A 16,479-nucleotide genomic window follows, 5' to 3' on the forward strand; every position below is an offset into this window, starting at 1 on the left:
ACTGGTCATTAGAGAAATGCAAATCAAAACCACAATAAGATACCATCTCATGCCAGTAGAACGGTGATCATTAAAAAGTCAGGAAGCAGTAGGCACTGGAGAGGATGTGGAGAAACAGGAATGCTTTTACACTGTTGGGAGTGTAAATTAGTTCAACCATTGTGGAAGACAATGTGGCAATTCCTCAAGGACCTAGAACCAGAAATGCCATTTGATTCAGCAGTCCTATTGCTGGGTATGTACCCAAAGGATTATAAATCATTCTACTATAAAGACACACGCACATGTATGTTTATTGCAGCACTGTTCACAATAGCAAAGAGTTGGAACCAACCCAAATGCCCATCAATAATAGACTGGATAAAGTAAATGTAGCACATATACACCATGGAATTCTATGCAGCCATAAAAAAGGATGAGTCATGTCCTTTGCAGGGAAATGGATGAAGCTGGAAACTATCATTCTCAGCAAACTAATACAGAAACAGAAAACCAAATACCGCACGTTCTCACTCATAAATGAGAGTTGAATAATGAAAACACAAGGACGCAGGGAGGGGAAAAACACACACTGGGGCCTTTTGGGGGTTGAGGGCTAGGGGAGGGATAGCATTAGGAAAAATACCTAATGTAGATGATGGGTTGATGGGTGCAGCAAACCAGCATGGCATGTGTATACCTATGTAACAAACTTGCATGTTCCACACATGTATCCCAGAACTTAAAGTATAATCGAAAATAAATAAATAAATAAATAAATAATAAGTTTTTGTTAAGGATGGAATTCAAAGCTAGCTTTAAATACAAAAATTGGCTTTAAAAATCTCTTACTGTTGGCTTTTTGCCAAGCAGAGAGTATATCTCATGAAATTGTAGAGAATATATTTTACCTGAAGAAACACTGATTTAATCAATGTGACATTTGACTGAAAACACGGGCATGTAAGGAGCCAAAGCCTCCGCCCACACATAAAACAGCAGTTATGCAGGAGGATATCTGGTGATGTGTCTAAGTAAGACTGGCAGGAAAGGGCCACGGAGGAATTCACAGGGAAAAGAAATGATTAGGAAGAGAGTGTGAAATAACCCTTACTCCTCAGGTGTGTGTGTGTGTGCCTGCACGTGGAGCCAAAAGGGAGTGAGAGGCCTGGGTCCTAGTGCAAGGATCGAATGTGAGCTCAGGTGTCCCTGCGGGCTGGTGGGGTGGTGCCTGCAGCAGAAGCCTGCAATGGCAGAGGCTGGGCTGAGAGCCGGATCCTGCACTTTGCTGGGGAAGGTAGAAGGGTAAAGATTCTACAGGAGGCAGGGGCCTGGAGACCATATTCTCCACTGGCTGGGCTCTCCAGGCTCTGCCACCACCACCACCACAATGGCCTGCACATGGGCCTGCCAGAAGGCCGTAGGTTCCCCCATGGAGGAGGAAGGGCTCTGCTGCTCCCGGGCTCTGGGGATGCTCAGGGCTGCTGCTATGACAGGGCTTCAGCCAGCTTCTGTTCCCCTCTGAAAAAGCTCTGGTTATGGCTCCAGTCCCTGTATCCGTGGTCCCTGAGGTTGGCCATGTCTCACCTCCATGTCTGCGGTGTCTCCTCAATGCCATCTGCATCCAAATTACAACGGAGTGGTTTCATAGACCCTTGGTCTCCAAGGACCAAGACTTCAAACAGCTGTGCCCTGCTAACTACTCATATGATTAATAAAGCAGGCAGCTTCTATGCCTTTTTTTTCGTTTAATTATTGCATTGTTTAATCTTTGTGGTAATGTCTTAGAAAAAATAATCAAAACATTATAAAGACAAATGTGAATCATTCACCCAAGTGGCTCATCTTCTCTTGTTAACCCATTACCTTCCCCTCAGTTTTGCCCTCTCTCCATTGAAGCATATTTATTTCCTTCATCAGAAAAGGGACTTGATGAGGCAGGTGAAGAAGACAGAACGGTCCTTCTGGACTCAATCACAGACCTGATGGAAGCAGCTGAGCAGTGCTGAATGGCAACTCCTCTATGAATCACATGAGCAGCAGCAGGAGTGAGACACACACTATTACAGCACCCAGGAGGTGAATGTCCTGATCCCACCATGCCCTTTCCCAGATCCCAAAACCACCATCTGCATTTAAGGTGCACTTTTTCCAGTTGCATCACTATGCATGCACTGTGTTTTATGCAGATCATGTTTATTATATATGCTGCATGGAAATTTGGTTTTTCACATAAGATCCAACTGGCATCTTTCCATTGCAATTTGTATAATTGATCCAGCTTAGTCTTTTCAGGGGCAGCATATTATTGCATGGATTATGCCATATGATTCCAGTGCTCTGTTGTAGCATAATTTGTTGAATGAGTTCCCTGTTCCCTCTCAATGAAAAGTTGGCTTTTTGGAAACAAGAATGTGCTATACCTCATATGTGTTCATCTTTACATACTCCAAACATATATTGGTATTATAAATTCATAAATCTTTGTCAAAGAGTAAGAGTATATTTTATTTTAACAGATTTGATGACATTTTCCACCATAGAGTTTGCACTGGTTTATAGCCCCACTCACAGAATTTAGAGGGTTTCACACAGGCCTTTTCAGAAGTTCAGGAATCCAATACCAAGACTTAGAAACTTATCCAGATGAGGCCATCAGGATACAAGGACTTTCGTGTAATGGGGGATTTTCAGGATTTCAGGACTGACCAGAGATTGAAAGGGTAAAGGGTGGCAGGGTTGAGTGAGTCAGACCAGAACCCTCTAGTTAGCTACCATGACAGAAGGAAAACATGCATTCAACTCATTTAATTAAACCAATTAAATGTGTCGTTTCTTGGCATCCTTTGCTTCCTCTTTATAAGGAAATGTTTTGGAAGGTAGCATTTATGCTGTCCCTCCAGGGAAGCTGATATCTCACCCAGGAACTGGGTGTGGATTCTCCTTTGGCCCCTTGATAGTGGATTCACCCACCAGATGCTTTGTATTTTTGTAACTGTTTTTTTAATTTCATTGTACAGATGCTAAAGAGGTGTCTGACTTTTTCACATGTCTTTTATTAAAATGATTTCTGGAAAACATACTGAGCTGTGGATTTTGGAACCAACAGGGGTGGAATGCTGCCTGTCTCATAAAAACATAACCAAAAGCATGTTGAGTGAAATGGCAGGGCTTCCAAGGGCTGGCAAAGTACATCCTTGGAGAAGATCCTGGGATCACTCTATTTGACAATGCAGCACTGGTTAAGCAACAGCGAAACTGCGTATTTTCTCAAGCCCAACTCAGAGTGGACTCTTGGAAAATTCTTTTTTGTATACTTGCTGCCCCTTCCAAGAACCTAGAAATGCTAACACCTTGCAGTTTGTGCTTTGTACGTGCTACCTGAATTGGAGAGTGTTTGTTTCTCATTTTCTTCCGTGAGCATCTGTATATGATCAATAAGAACAGCTAAATGCAACCGAGGAGCCCAGGTCAGGAGGACAGTGAAACCCCAGGGCTCTCCCATGCTGCTGGCAGGCACGGCACCTCAGCCGAGGCCCTGGCACGCTGCTGGGATCCCTGCTTGGCTGGGGTATAAGGTTCCTTGACTGGTTCTCTGGACCTAAGTCAAGTAATCTAAAACATGGCACGTCTTCTCGCAGTGTGTGCCAGGACCACGTCTACCACGCAGGCTGAAGGCGAGGTGACCACGTGGCATCTGTGTGAGATGGGGGCACCTTTGGAGTAGCAGAGCTAGACACTTGGAAAGGAGGCAAAGCCAGGTGGAATGGGAGGGAGGCAGGAGGACAATGGGACAGGAAGAAAGATGGAAGCGGTCAGCAGCCTTGCAGGCTGCCAGCAGGAGACAAGAAGAGAGAAAAGTGCCTCACTGGGCTCAGCAATTGGGAGGTGACTCAGATTTTGCCAAGAGTGGCCACAGCCTCATGGTCAAAGAAGGAGGCAGAGCTGTCCCTGCTGAAGCACACTCCTCTGTGGTTCCAATGGCCCTTCTTCCTCCTCACCAAGCAGAAGCCTCTCAGAAATGACACTTGGCTCCAGAGCAGCCCTGTTCGTCAGCACGTGCCACGAGGAGCCCCTGAGGACAAAGGTGCTGGGGGCCCGGGCCTGCCTTGGTTGGTGGCTGGGGTGGGTAGAGGGTGGGGAGGTGCTCTGGGTCCTCTGCCCACAGCAAGACTGTGGATGCAACGGTGTCAGTGAAGAGGTGAGGTTGGAATTTCAGGCAGGGAGATGCATAGCCCAGTCACCACACACCATTCAGCAGCTTCCTCCCTTGAGGTGTGGGACCACCTAGACCCTCCTCTCTTCTCTCTCACTTCCTTCTTCCACCACCTCTGGTCTTACTGCCAGAGAAAAGCCCACCCTCTGCCTATCAATTTTTAAGCTCAGTTCAGAAACTCAGGAAGAGAGCAGCGCCCCACCCGCGTGCTGCCCAAACAGAGCCCAGGGCTGAGGACGCAGCCCAGCCACAGGGAGATGGAGCCCAGGCTTGACCCCGCACACAGGCCCCACCTGTCCTGAGGCTCCAAGGGGCCTGGGAGACAAGCTGGAAGCTGAGGACATTTGAGTTCATCTTCTGAGGGCCTCAGAGAGGAAAATACTAACAATCACTAACATGATACAGTCTGACTACACAACAAACTTCACAATAGACAGGTAATTATCCCATTTTGCCTTCCTGAGAGACGATGAAACTGAGAGACAAGAACAAAAGAGAGGTCCCCCAGACAGTACGTGGCTGAGTCTGTATTCTTAAGGATTTTACTCTATTGAAAACCATGGAGATAAGAGTCTTTAGAATCGAACAGAAATGAGTCTTCACCTGAATTCCACAATTTAATGTATGTGTTGTAACATATAGATACATATACACACACACACGCGTGCTATGCATGCTCTATATAACCTGAAATGTAAAGATATAGATGTATTCTAAATGCATACACATTTCCACATGTGAATCACACACTTCCAGTCTTGCCCACCTCCCCTTCACGTGTACTGTAGTGTGAGCCCTCGGAGGTGTAACGTGTGTGTGTTGAGGACAGGCAATCGCCAAAGCCCCGCCTCCCCACTCCATGCCGTGCTGTGATTCGGGGAACGCATCTGCCATGCAAAGGCCAGTCAACAGGAGAAGTGTCTGCAGGCCTCACATGCTGCTCAAGTGCAGGTGACACAGACGGGCTTTGCTCCCACCTTTCCCCCATCTCTCAGACAAAGAAGGAGCAGACGAGAGACGTTAGACATGTTGATATTATCAAGCCACTTTGCAAGCAAGCCCAACTTCCTTTTGCTTTGCCTGCATAGCTTGTGTCTTAGAAGAGCTGACACCTAACAGCAAACTAAAATAAACTCCCTAAGTCAGCCACGCCGCCGCTCAGGGCCATAGGCAGGTGGGAAGTCGGCCATGCCATCCTGCTGGGTCATGTCTGTTCTCAGTGCACACCTCTTGCCATCCTGTGGGGAGCCCTGGCCTTGTGAGGCCACCTTCGAGCCTTCTTTCTTTACACATGGCCCTCCCCATGCTGCTGGCCCACCCAGGTTCCCTTGGCGGCTTTGGTGGTACAGCTTCTGCAAAGCTGCCTTGACAGTGATAATGCAGTGTCTCTAAAAACAAAGGGAAGAAGAAAGATCACTTCGATTAAAGGAGTTCACTGAATGCTCCGCTTTAAAGAAAAATTTGATCAGTTTGGTGACATCAAAATTGTAAAGTCTTATATAACAAAAGCAATAAGAAAGCAAATAATTGCAAACTGGACAAGAGATGAGAGTAGACCATTCACAGAAAAGGGAATTCAGATTGATGAAGAACATGAAAAGACACAGTCTCCCCGCAAACCAGGGAAATGCAAATGATAACAGCAAGAGTAGACTGCTGTTCTGCCCATGAGACTTATCAAAATTAAAAAGAAATTGGCAGTGGCAAGGGGACAGTTGGTGAGAGTATCAATTGGCAAAGTCTTTTGAAGATAAATTTGCCAGTATCAGTTAAATTTTAGATGTACATTTCTTATCCTGACATTTTTAAATTCTAGGTGACTATTTTAGAGAAACACTACATACCTCCTCAAAGAGACATGCATGAGGTATCATTTAAGGTCAAATAAAAAGGAAGTGCTCCACATGTCCACCAACATTTGGTGCCTTTCTATGTTCTGATCTGAAAATATCTCCATGGCATAGGTGAAAAAAGGAATTAAATGAAAATGTGTGATATGATGCTAAATGTGTTAAGATGTTTAACATAATATGTTATGTTAACATGTTAAATATGTTAACTATGAATTTTTACATGTAAAAATGCATCTAAGAGGACAGACATAAAACTGATAACCTTTGAAGACAGGGCTATGATTAGAAGTAGAACTGGAGATAGCAGTAGTAGCCCAGGGAAATTTTACCTTATGTGTAATTTGGGATAGTTCAAAAATAATGTGTCCCAAAATGGTATATTCGTGTATTTATATATAGGATTGCTTTTTTAAATGATGGAAACCAGGAAAGAAGTCAGAGACAGCAGGACAGGAGTGGGAGAGCTGCTCCGTCTGTTTCCAGGAGCAGACTAAGGCCGGCCGGGTATCCCTGACGGTGCTCCATGGGGTGCGGCTGCAGGCACCAGCTCTCAGCCCACGTCAGGCACACCAGTGTGGCAAGGCTGCAGCCCCCCTGCTGCACCAGCAACAGAGGTGCAAGCCACCAGCATCTTCTGTGCCCCTCGAAAGAATGTAGCACCCCTGGAGCCGATCCTGGAGGGGACACCCAGGGGCCTCCTTCCCTTATACTGTGTCCCCAAAATGGACATGCTGGTCTGTCTGCAGTGCCCCTCAGCCTGCTAAGACCAGATTCCTGAAGGCTTGAAGTTCTTGAGAGAGAAGCACAGCATAGAGCAAACAAGCCAAGCACCACTGAAGACCGAGTGTCTGCAGGGAAATCCTTTCACCTGAGCCTCAGCTGGGGCATGCCTGCGGACTCCTGGCCACTGTCTGCCCTCCTGTCACCCAGGAAGAAGGCGAGTCCTTGGACACCTCCCTCCTGCACTGCATCTCCAGCCCCACACAATTATTCCCTAGTTCTGTCCCCTGAAGCCACCCTTTGGGTCTTGCATCTGCCATCTTGGCAACAATTGACAGGAAGAAATTCCACTATCAGGAAATTCCATCATCAGGAAATAAATGAGTTTATCCCAAACTGACAAGACCTGGATGGAGGATTGTGATATTGTGAAAAATATACAGCCATGTGCTGCCTGGGATGTTTCAGTCAGTGACGAACTGGAATAAAACGGTGGTCCCCTAGGATTATTGCCTTATGCAGGAGTGCATTTTCAATCTTTCATAAGGTATTTTTTCGGTACCCTTTCTGTCTAGATACACAAATACTTACCACTATGTTACAATTGCCTACAGTGTTCAGTACGGTAACATGCTGCACTGGTTTGTAGCCTGGGAGCAATAGGCCATAACACATAGTGTAGGTGTCTAGTAGTCTACAGCATCCAGGTTTGTGTAAGTACATTCTGTGATATTCAAACAACAATGGAATTACCTGTACCTAATGATAAATTTCTCGGGCAATAACCAATAGTTAAGCAACCATTTAATTGTTTCCCCTTTTCCTGGCATACAACTCCTGAAGTCCTCAGAATCTTCCAAAGTGTTGAGTGTCTTCTTATGCTAATGAGTAGGCTGATGTCTGGCAGCCCCCAGGTAGCTTCACGGGTCTGGGGGGCTGGTCAGCAGAAAGACCCAGGCATGATTTGAGGATTGGGACTTTTACCTCCATCTCCCAACCTCCAGGGATGGGAGAAGGGCTGAAGTTAAGTTGATCACCGGTGGCCAATGACCTAATCAAACATGCCTACATAGTGAAGCTTCCGTAAAAACCCAAAGGGCTGGATTCGCAGAGCTTCCAAGTAGTCAAACCTGAGGAGGTTCCTGAAAGGTGGTGTGCTCTGAGAAAAGTGAAATAGCTCAGGGCAGTCTAAGATATGTGAGGGATGCAAAATCCATCAGATGCAGAGAGACAGAGTGTGGGACTTCCGTCACACCCCACACTCGTGCCGGAGGACAATTGTTGAAGTCATTTTGTGATACAGATAAACAATGTATAGCTAATCAAATCTTACACTATTTTAACGTAAATTCTTGGTAAAAAACAAAAAAACAAAAAAACAAAAAAAAAAACAACTCAGGAACTTATTTTTTTCTTTAGAAATTCACTTGCAAGCGCTGCTAATCAGAGAGTACATTGAGGGCAACCTGAGTTTATACTCCTGATGGCAATTCTGAAGCCTAGCCCCCAAAATTATCTGCTTATGTTAATTTGGCCTCAGCTTCTTCCTTCTAGGTCAACATATGTAGTGTGATTGGCAGGATCCTGAGCGATTTCCGCGCCCCCCACCCCAATCCTTCAGTGTTTCTCTCTGAAACCCCTGCTGGGCACCAGCAGGAACCCATCACATTCTCACTGCCTTCAGAAGTTCCAACAGATATTTCAAGTAAGTTCTATTGAACTTGTGAGTTCTTCTGAATTTGAACCTTCTCTTTTGTTGAAAGTCTATATGTTAATTGGACTGGTTTTCAAAATCTCTTTTTCCTTTAAGACTGAGGGCTTTGTTTTGTCTTTGGACAGGAGGTTCCAATAAAGGACTCTGCAGAGAATGGGCTTTTTTCCACCTCTACCTTAGGATGGAAGGCTTGGGTTTTTCTACCGCTGTCTCAGGATGGAGAATTCAGGTCCTGGGCTTGGCAATGTGGACCAGTGGTCTCGTCTGACACAGTATGCTTCTTAAGATTTCAGCGGTTTTCTACCATTTGAGATTGGGGATTGGTTTTTCACTGTGACCAAATCCTGTTAAAGCACCAGCTGAATTTGTGTATAGCATTTACGAGGCTTCATTTTATAAATACATAGGGAAGTGGATCCATCCAACCCAGGATGCTTTTAAGCAGCAGTAGCCAAAACAAGAGTCCTTTGAAATGTTTAAAATAATTCATTTGCATGCACAATTGGAGAATAAAGCTGGTTTTAGAACCAGACAAACTGAATGGGAGACCTACTTTATGTTCATTGTGGCTGAACTCTAATGATAAAAGATTTGATAACATTTCGTTTAGAATTCTATGGTCAGAAGTCAGCTTAAATAAAAGCTGATATTTAAGGTATAAGATTTTTGAGTAAAAATAACAAAAAGGTTCTTCTGTCTTTTCCTTTTTTTGGGTCCTGTTTATGGGAATTTTTTCAGTTAGCTGAAACTCTTGTTTAAAAATATTTGATGTGTTTGTTTGCTTTCTAGCTTGCTGGCATAATTTTTGCTGAGAAAAAATGCAAAAATTTAGTCTTTTTTTTTTTTAAAAAAAAAGACTCCCCGACTTGGCTCCTCTAAGACTTGTTATTCTCTTTCCTTCCACTTCTGCTTCTCTTTCCTTTTGTCGTTTCTGATACCGCATGAAGAAATCTAAGGGAGATTTCAATTGACTGTGAGGTCACTCGAAAAATACAGAAAAAGGCACTCCCCCTTTTGAGAGTTTTCTGTTTTTCTCGTAAAGTAGAAAGAGTTGTGGGCAGGTTCCTATCAGGTCTGAAGATCTGCTGTCTTTTGCAATAAGTCACCTGATCTCTTTGGCTTTGGGGGGGGGGGTCCCAGGAATTACTTTGTACTGTGAGAGAGAACTTGACTTTTTGTGTGTGCAATGGCTGACAAGTCACTGACCAAAGCTGCAGTTTTGGAAGTAACTGACAGTGGCTGTAGTAAAAACTTGCTCCTGCAGGGGGCTACTTGTTTCTTTGTGCGTTCGGATAAAAATACAGATTTGAACACTGGGAGGCTGTGGGAACACTCCCCACCAAGCAGTAAGATTCCTATGGAGAACAGCCTGCTCCAGAGAGGCCTTCTTGGCACCAGGTCACCCCCCGGGCTCAGGGAATGTCTGTGGCAAGGAGTACTGCGGAAATATTGCACAGCCTGGTCCTGAGGTGCTTCCCTCTTTTTGGGAGAACCTGCAGCTCAACATAGAGGTGGAATCCTTGGTTTGTTTTTACAGATCTAGATGCACTGCCTTCCAGTTGTGCTGGTTTTTACATTTCAAATATTAGGCCAGGGAAATGGTAAACATTTTTTTGCCCTGTTCATTAAAGGGATCCACCCTGAGTCAGTAACCTAATCAAGAAATAAACTAAGTTGAAAGACCCTCTATCTAACTAGATTGCTGGCATTTAGCTGGGTAGTTTGACACTCTTCATAGAAAAAAAATGTGTATCTTTAAGGAAATCTCCATTTATGAGGGTACCTACATGCACAGGAACCACTAGAAACTGTTTACAGTAAGAAGGACACTGGCCTAACATTTATACACCAAATCTTACCTTTGTTTAGGATACCTTTCCTGACAATCTTGTCTTGAGTGGGCCTTCATTCATGCCATGTTTGTTTCAGTAAATAATGGTGTTTCGGTCTAAGCTCTGTGCCTTAGAGATATAAACTTTCACCTGAGACATCCCTTTGAAAGTGTAAATTTAGGGTTGTTTAACTAACAATTGCCTAGACCAATGGAATAGGTAATCAAGAGACTGATAGTTTAAAGGGGGAAGAAAATTATTTAAAATGTGGCAAATAAAACCTGTATAAAGCTATACAATTCTATCAATGTGTCTGAATGTCTGTATGTTTATATTTGTCATGTTTATGTGATATTTCACTATCAGAGTATATAAAATTTCTATTTCATTGGCTTAAGGCAAAAGAAACTGCTTAAATAAAAATACTTTAACAGAAAAATAGAAATTAACTCAAATGCCTTTAGTTCTCATGACTTGGATAAAACATTAGTAAATAACTAGTTTAACATTATGGGTTTAATGAAAACAGCTGTGTCTTCTGATCAGCAAAATAAACATGTGTTTAACTTTGGAGCTCTTTTTTACATGATAAATGCCTAACATTGTGAGCTACAGAAATGATTAACAAAGAAATAACTTGAGATGCTGCCTGACTTTGTTTAATGAACTATTCAAGCATAATTGTTAAGAATAAGCAGATTAAATACATGTAAATGGAATGAAAGTTTATAAACAAAATGTTCAGAGTTTCAAAAATCTTTTTTCAGAAACTTAAAGTCGTATTACATTAAATTAATAGGTAATTGTAAAATACTTGAATCATTTATATGACACGGAAAAACTAAATATATTTAGACCTGTCAATAAGAAAAAGTTACGAAATAGTTTTCATCTATAAGACTGGTATAAAACAGTTCAAAATTTACTTTTTAGGTTTTTCATTGAAAATTAGGTTCACTCATATTACTGGTGGAAGGAATCCAGGTTACCAGTGGTGAATCCGTAAGGGTCTACAGCAATCTCAGTTTTTGCCTCCTCAGAAGAAAGAATTCAACTAAGGGGTAAACAGCAGAAAGGGACTGAGGCAAGTTTCAGAGCAAGAGTGGATGTTTGTATAGAAAGGCTTTAGAACAGGAGAGAAAAGAAGGTTCACTTGGAAGAGACCCAAGTGGGCACCTGAAGGTCGAGTGTGGTGTTTAGGCTTGATCCTAAGGCTTTATAGGCTGACCCCTTTGCCACGATGCTTCCCCTGTGGGGGCTGCCCACATATGCGGTGCTGTCTTTACCCTTGAGAGGTGAGCATGTGCAGTGTGTTCAGGAGGTTGTATGCATCCCCACCTGAGGCTTTCCTCCCTTTTCCGGTGGTGTGCCTCCAGAAGGTCATACTTCACCATTTTGTCTCTTAAGGTGCATGCCCAGAAAGTTGCTTCTCCCTGGCACCTGCATTCAATTAAATAACACTTTAGTACTACAGGCTTGGCCATTGGGAAATGGCCTCTCTCTGGTGCTTTTTATCACTTTTATTTTATTTTATTTTATTTTATATATTTATCATTTTTAGAGAGGCAATGTGATAGTTGCCAATCACCCAATGCTCCTAGTGGGTGGGGGAAAGCCCTCTCCTTGCCCACTCATGCCTGTCTAACTATCTATAGCACTGAGTCAATATTACAGCTAATATGTATAATTAAAACACTTGATATAAGAAAAACCTCTATTATAGAGCATATAAAGGAAGTAAGATGTAAAGAAAGTTGAAAAGAGAAAGTGATTTTATTCTTTTACATGACTCAGAACTTTGTGGTCAAAACAACGAGGAAGAGAGGAAAGCACATTTTTGTAGCATCCCAATACAAAAAGAGAAAGTATAGGGTAAAACTGGAGGTTTAAGCAAGTTGTAGCCTTGTGAAAGAGGAGCCTTGTGAAAAGAATATTGTGTGCGATCAAGTTAGCTAAAGTTATAAGGGGATTAATTTAAGTTTTTCTAAAGATTGAGCATTAATATCAAGAACACATGGATGCAAGGCCAGGGTCTGGGCTTGTGTGTTGAACAACAGTTTTCTCTAGAATTTTAATAGAAAAGCATAAATGATTACAAAATGTTTATGGAAAGCTTATCTTGTGTGGTCAAAGCTGATTTAGACTGGATGGATTTGTTTATAAGGCTTTATTAAAATTAGCTTTAGCAGTAATAATATACTGACACAAATGTAGAATACAATTTCCTCTTTTGAACAAGATTTTCATGTAGTATTAATAGGGAGAGTAAAAGCCTTTTGTGTGACTTTTGAGTAAACTGCAAAAAAAATCTTTATTAGGTCTTTCGATTGTTTAGTTCTTTTGATTATTTAGAAAACTGAGTATTCTCTCTCAAAGTGTAGAGGTTGCCTGAAATTTTTTAATTATCACTTTGGTTAAATGAATGACTGTTATTTACGGTGAACTGTGATCTTAATTTGATCAAGTGTTTTAAACCTTTAATATTTGATGTACTTCCCAAAGTCAAATTTCAAATTTTAAAATTAAATCTTTTCCAGAAGTAACCTCTTGAAACCTAAGAAAGATATATTTGGCTTATTTGGTATGTTAAAATCATATGGGAAGCATTGTAAAAATGTCAAATAAATAATAGAGAAAAATTGTGTTTCAGAAGAAAAGTATAGTACGCCTGTTATGAGATTCTATCTTGTCCATTGTTTTTGAATTTTTATTGTTTTCCTGCAATTTGGACTAAATCCTGAATTCTTTCTTGGCTGCAAGTCTTCAAACTAATGCTTTTGGATTTTTCTCCCATTTTTCTCATTTGGAATCAGTAGAATTTAAAACCGTTTTTCTTGAAGCCCTGCAAACTGAAGTTGGACAACTTGATATAAACTTCAGGAAGAGTGAGCACAGTAACTCACATGTACACAGCCTCTGCGCCTGCTGATGTGTGGGCTGCTCACAAAGTTCACATGAACACGTAATGCCAACTATAATCCAGGAAAATCTGTAAGATTGCCACTACAATCTGAAGATACTTCTGCAATTCTAGAAATGAACTACTCCAGACATTAAGAAATACCTTTGTTTTTCTTTTGTTGCCATAGAAACGCCTCTTATTTAAAGACCAGCTTGCCTGTATCACATGTACAGGCCCAGCCCCACTGTAGTGTCACCTCCTAGAATGGACACAGCTCTTCGACTGAACGCTTCTGTTCTTAGGACTAACAGACTGATTAAAGAAGATATAGGAGAATATATGTATTTATTTTTCTTTTCTGCTTATCCCAATTTTTTCCCCCTTCTTTGCCTATTTCTTATCTAACAACCTCTAATCCAAATTTCTCCATAATGACTGATTCAGCTGTTGATAGGTGAAACTTCTGGGGAAGTTCCAAACAGGATTGAAGGAGTGCAGGGAACTTTGTCCCAAAATACAGCTCCCTGGTATAATGAGTATATTTTGAATTAAAGGTCCTTAACATCAACAGAGGCTGGAAGGGGCCTCTCCCCCATCTACACAAAGACACTGCAGACCCACGGAAGAGAACAATTAGTTTTTACCTCCCTTCCCTGTTATCTAATTATCTATTGCATAAAAGAAGACCAAGACATGAACACACCTGAACAGATTCTTTCAAAAAAAAAAAAAAATAGTCCATTTCTCAGGCTTAAAGAGAACCATTTATGAATTAATCTTTGTTTCTTGACCCATTCATTCTCCTTAATAATCATTTATTGTCCCTCAACAGAATCACCTACATTCTACCTTCCACCCTCCTCTCTGAAATAACACTGCACAAGTATCTGCACCTCATGGGATCTTGGGTAATCACCTTATTTTCCCCCGTGTACACGTTAATAAATTTGCATGCATTTCTCTTAGTAACCTGCATTGTACACTTAAAAAGTATTAAAAGAGTGAAATTTCTGTTATGAATATTTTATCGCAATAAAACAATATTTTAACAAACATAAAAAAATTCTTTCTCATTTCTTTCAAGTGAGGAATTACCAACTACTTAGCAGGGTGCTTAGAATGGGGGATTATACCAGATAAATGCCTTTTACAATTTATAATTGCTGTTATTTATTGAGTCTCCACTTTCTCTCCCAGCTCCTGCACTAAGCACTTTACACACACTAGTTCTAATCCTTAAAAAAAAGGTGGGGGGGGGGGAAGAGAAAAGGAAAGAAAAATAAGAACATGTAAGGCTACTGGGAGACTCTAGGCCACTGCACCGTCCTAAGGCCACTCAGGACAAGGCCAGTCCCCTACACCGTGAGGCGGCTGCGCTGTCAGAGCCCAGACACGGTCACCAGACTCCCAGACATGGATTCAGCTCCACATTGTGTCACCCTGGGTAAAGGATGTACATCTCTGCATGCCTGGGTTTGTCACCTGGCAGCATGGATGCTCAGGGACTGACCCATCAGGACTGCGGCAAATGAACAGAAGCTGGGGGAGCGCGAGGGCTGGTGCTGTGCGGAGCTCTGGTGCAGAAGGTGCAGAAGGCGCAGAAGGCGCTCACCAGGGGTGCCCAGAGCCGGGGTTCAGTGCGCCGAGGGCTGGGTCCGGGTCACAGGCGCTAGGTGGAGAGAGTGAGAAGACACAGTGAGGATGTCCTCTTTAGATGCTCTCCAAAGGCCTTCCTCCCTTTGGTTGGGACGACCCCCTGGAAAGGCGGTCCCGAGGCCGCTCCAGGACTCAGCCTTAGGCAACTCCGAGGAGCGCGAGCCCAGGAGGTCTCCGGAGGGCCTCGGGGGTGGGGGGACTAGGGAGGCCTCGGGAGGGCTACGGGTGGGGGTGGGAGGTAGGGAGGCGGGGAGGGGGGCCTCGGGAGGGCCGCAGGTGGGAAATGGGAAGAAGAGGGGAGGGGCCTCGGGAGGGCCGCAGGTGGAAAGGGGGAGAAGGTGGGAGGGGGGAGAAGGGGGAAGGGGGCCTCGGGAGGGCCGCAGGTGGGAGGGGGGAGAAGGGAGGAGGAGCCTCGGGAGGGCCGCAGGTGGAAAGGGGGAGAAGGTGGGAGGGGGGAGAAGGGAGAAGGGGGTCTCGGGAGGGCCGCAGGTGGGAGGAGGGAGAAGGGGGGAGGGGCCTCGGGAGGGCCGCAGGTGGGAGCGCGGAGAAAGGTGGAGGGGCCTCGGGAGCGTCTGGAGCCGGCTGAAGGCAGGCGCTGCGCGGAGGCGATGGCGCAGGCCCGGGGCGCGTCTCCCGGGGCTCCTTTCTAGGCCCTCGGAAGCTCCGTGCTGGTTTCTTTGCACCCATATCACACTTAACTGTATTTCTTTTTCTCTCCTTTCCTCCCCCCGCAGCTCTAAGCGCCCTGCAGCTTGCATGGGAGGCAACAGGGACCTCCTTCTGCACTGTCTGCGGGGACCCCTGTTCCAGCCCCGAGGGGACCAGGGGACGCTGCGCTGTGGGGAAAGCCCGGGTGACAGGAGGGGGCGGGCTCCTGGAGGACGTGCTGGGATGCGCTGCTGTGGCTGCTGAGAAGGGTGCCGAGGACGCAGCCCGCCCCTTGCCCAGAGCTGCGAGGGAGCCCCGCGGGGAGGACGGGCGGGGTCTGGAGGGAGAAACGGGGAGCCTGGGTCTCAGGGCTGCGGGGAGCAGAGGCCTCAGGGTGGTGAACGCCCCCAGCCTGCCCTCCCTGCTCACTGCGGGGTCGTGCACCCACCCTGCTCCGGGCCTCCCCTCAGCCCTGGGCCTCCAGGCGGTTTCCTTTCAGCCCGGTAGATTCTGTGCGACTTCATTTATTCAGAATCGGGATCAACAAATGAACACTCAGGGAGGAAAGGGGTGTTTGGAGGGGTGGGCGGGTAGAGAGGTGTCCAAGCAGGCACCACCTGAGGACCCCTCGAAGGGGACCGAAAGCCGAGTTTCCAGCTCGGCCACCCCTTCCTTTCTTCTTTCTTTTTCTGAGAATTATAAACAAAGAACTTGAACTATTTTGAAATAACTATTGGTAGCTGGACTGTGTTCTCTTGACCACAGCATTGCTCTGGGACTGAGCCACGTGGGTCTCTGCTCTTCCTAAGTGTTACATAAGAATAGCGAACCCATGAGGTCAGCTTCTAAACCAGTGTCTTCCCATAACCTCCTGGACCACGTCCCAAGCGAGGCCGAGACGAGTTCAAGGTCCCGCTCTCCCAGGACACGCCTCACTCTCTAGTTGGCAGAAGGTGATG

At 44.6% G+C, this 16,479-nt stretch overlaps 1 pseudogene; it reads left to right on the forward strand.

The window, feature by feature from the left end:
* The first annotated feature begins 11,554 nt into the window (after nt 1-11,554).
* On the forward strand, nt 11,555-16,235 carry LOC120367324 (uncharacterized; annotated as a pseudogene).
* Nucleotides 16,236-16,479: the final 244 nt, after the last annotated feature.

Source organism: Saimiri boliviensis, chromosome 12 (genome assembly GCF_048565385.1).
Source record: "Saimiri boliviensis isolate mSaiBol1 chromosome 12, mSaiBol1.pri, whole genome shotgun sequence".
NCBI classification, from domain to species: Eukaryota; Metazoa; Chordata; class Mammalia; order Primates; family Cebidae; genus Saimiri; species Saimiri boliviensis.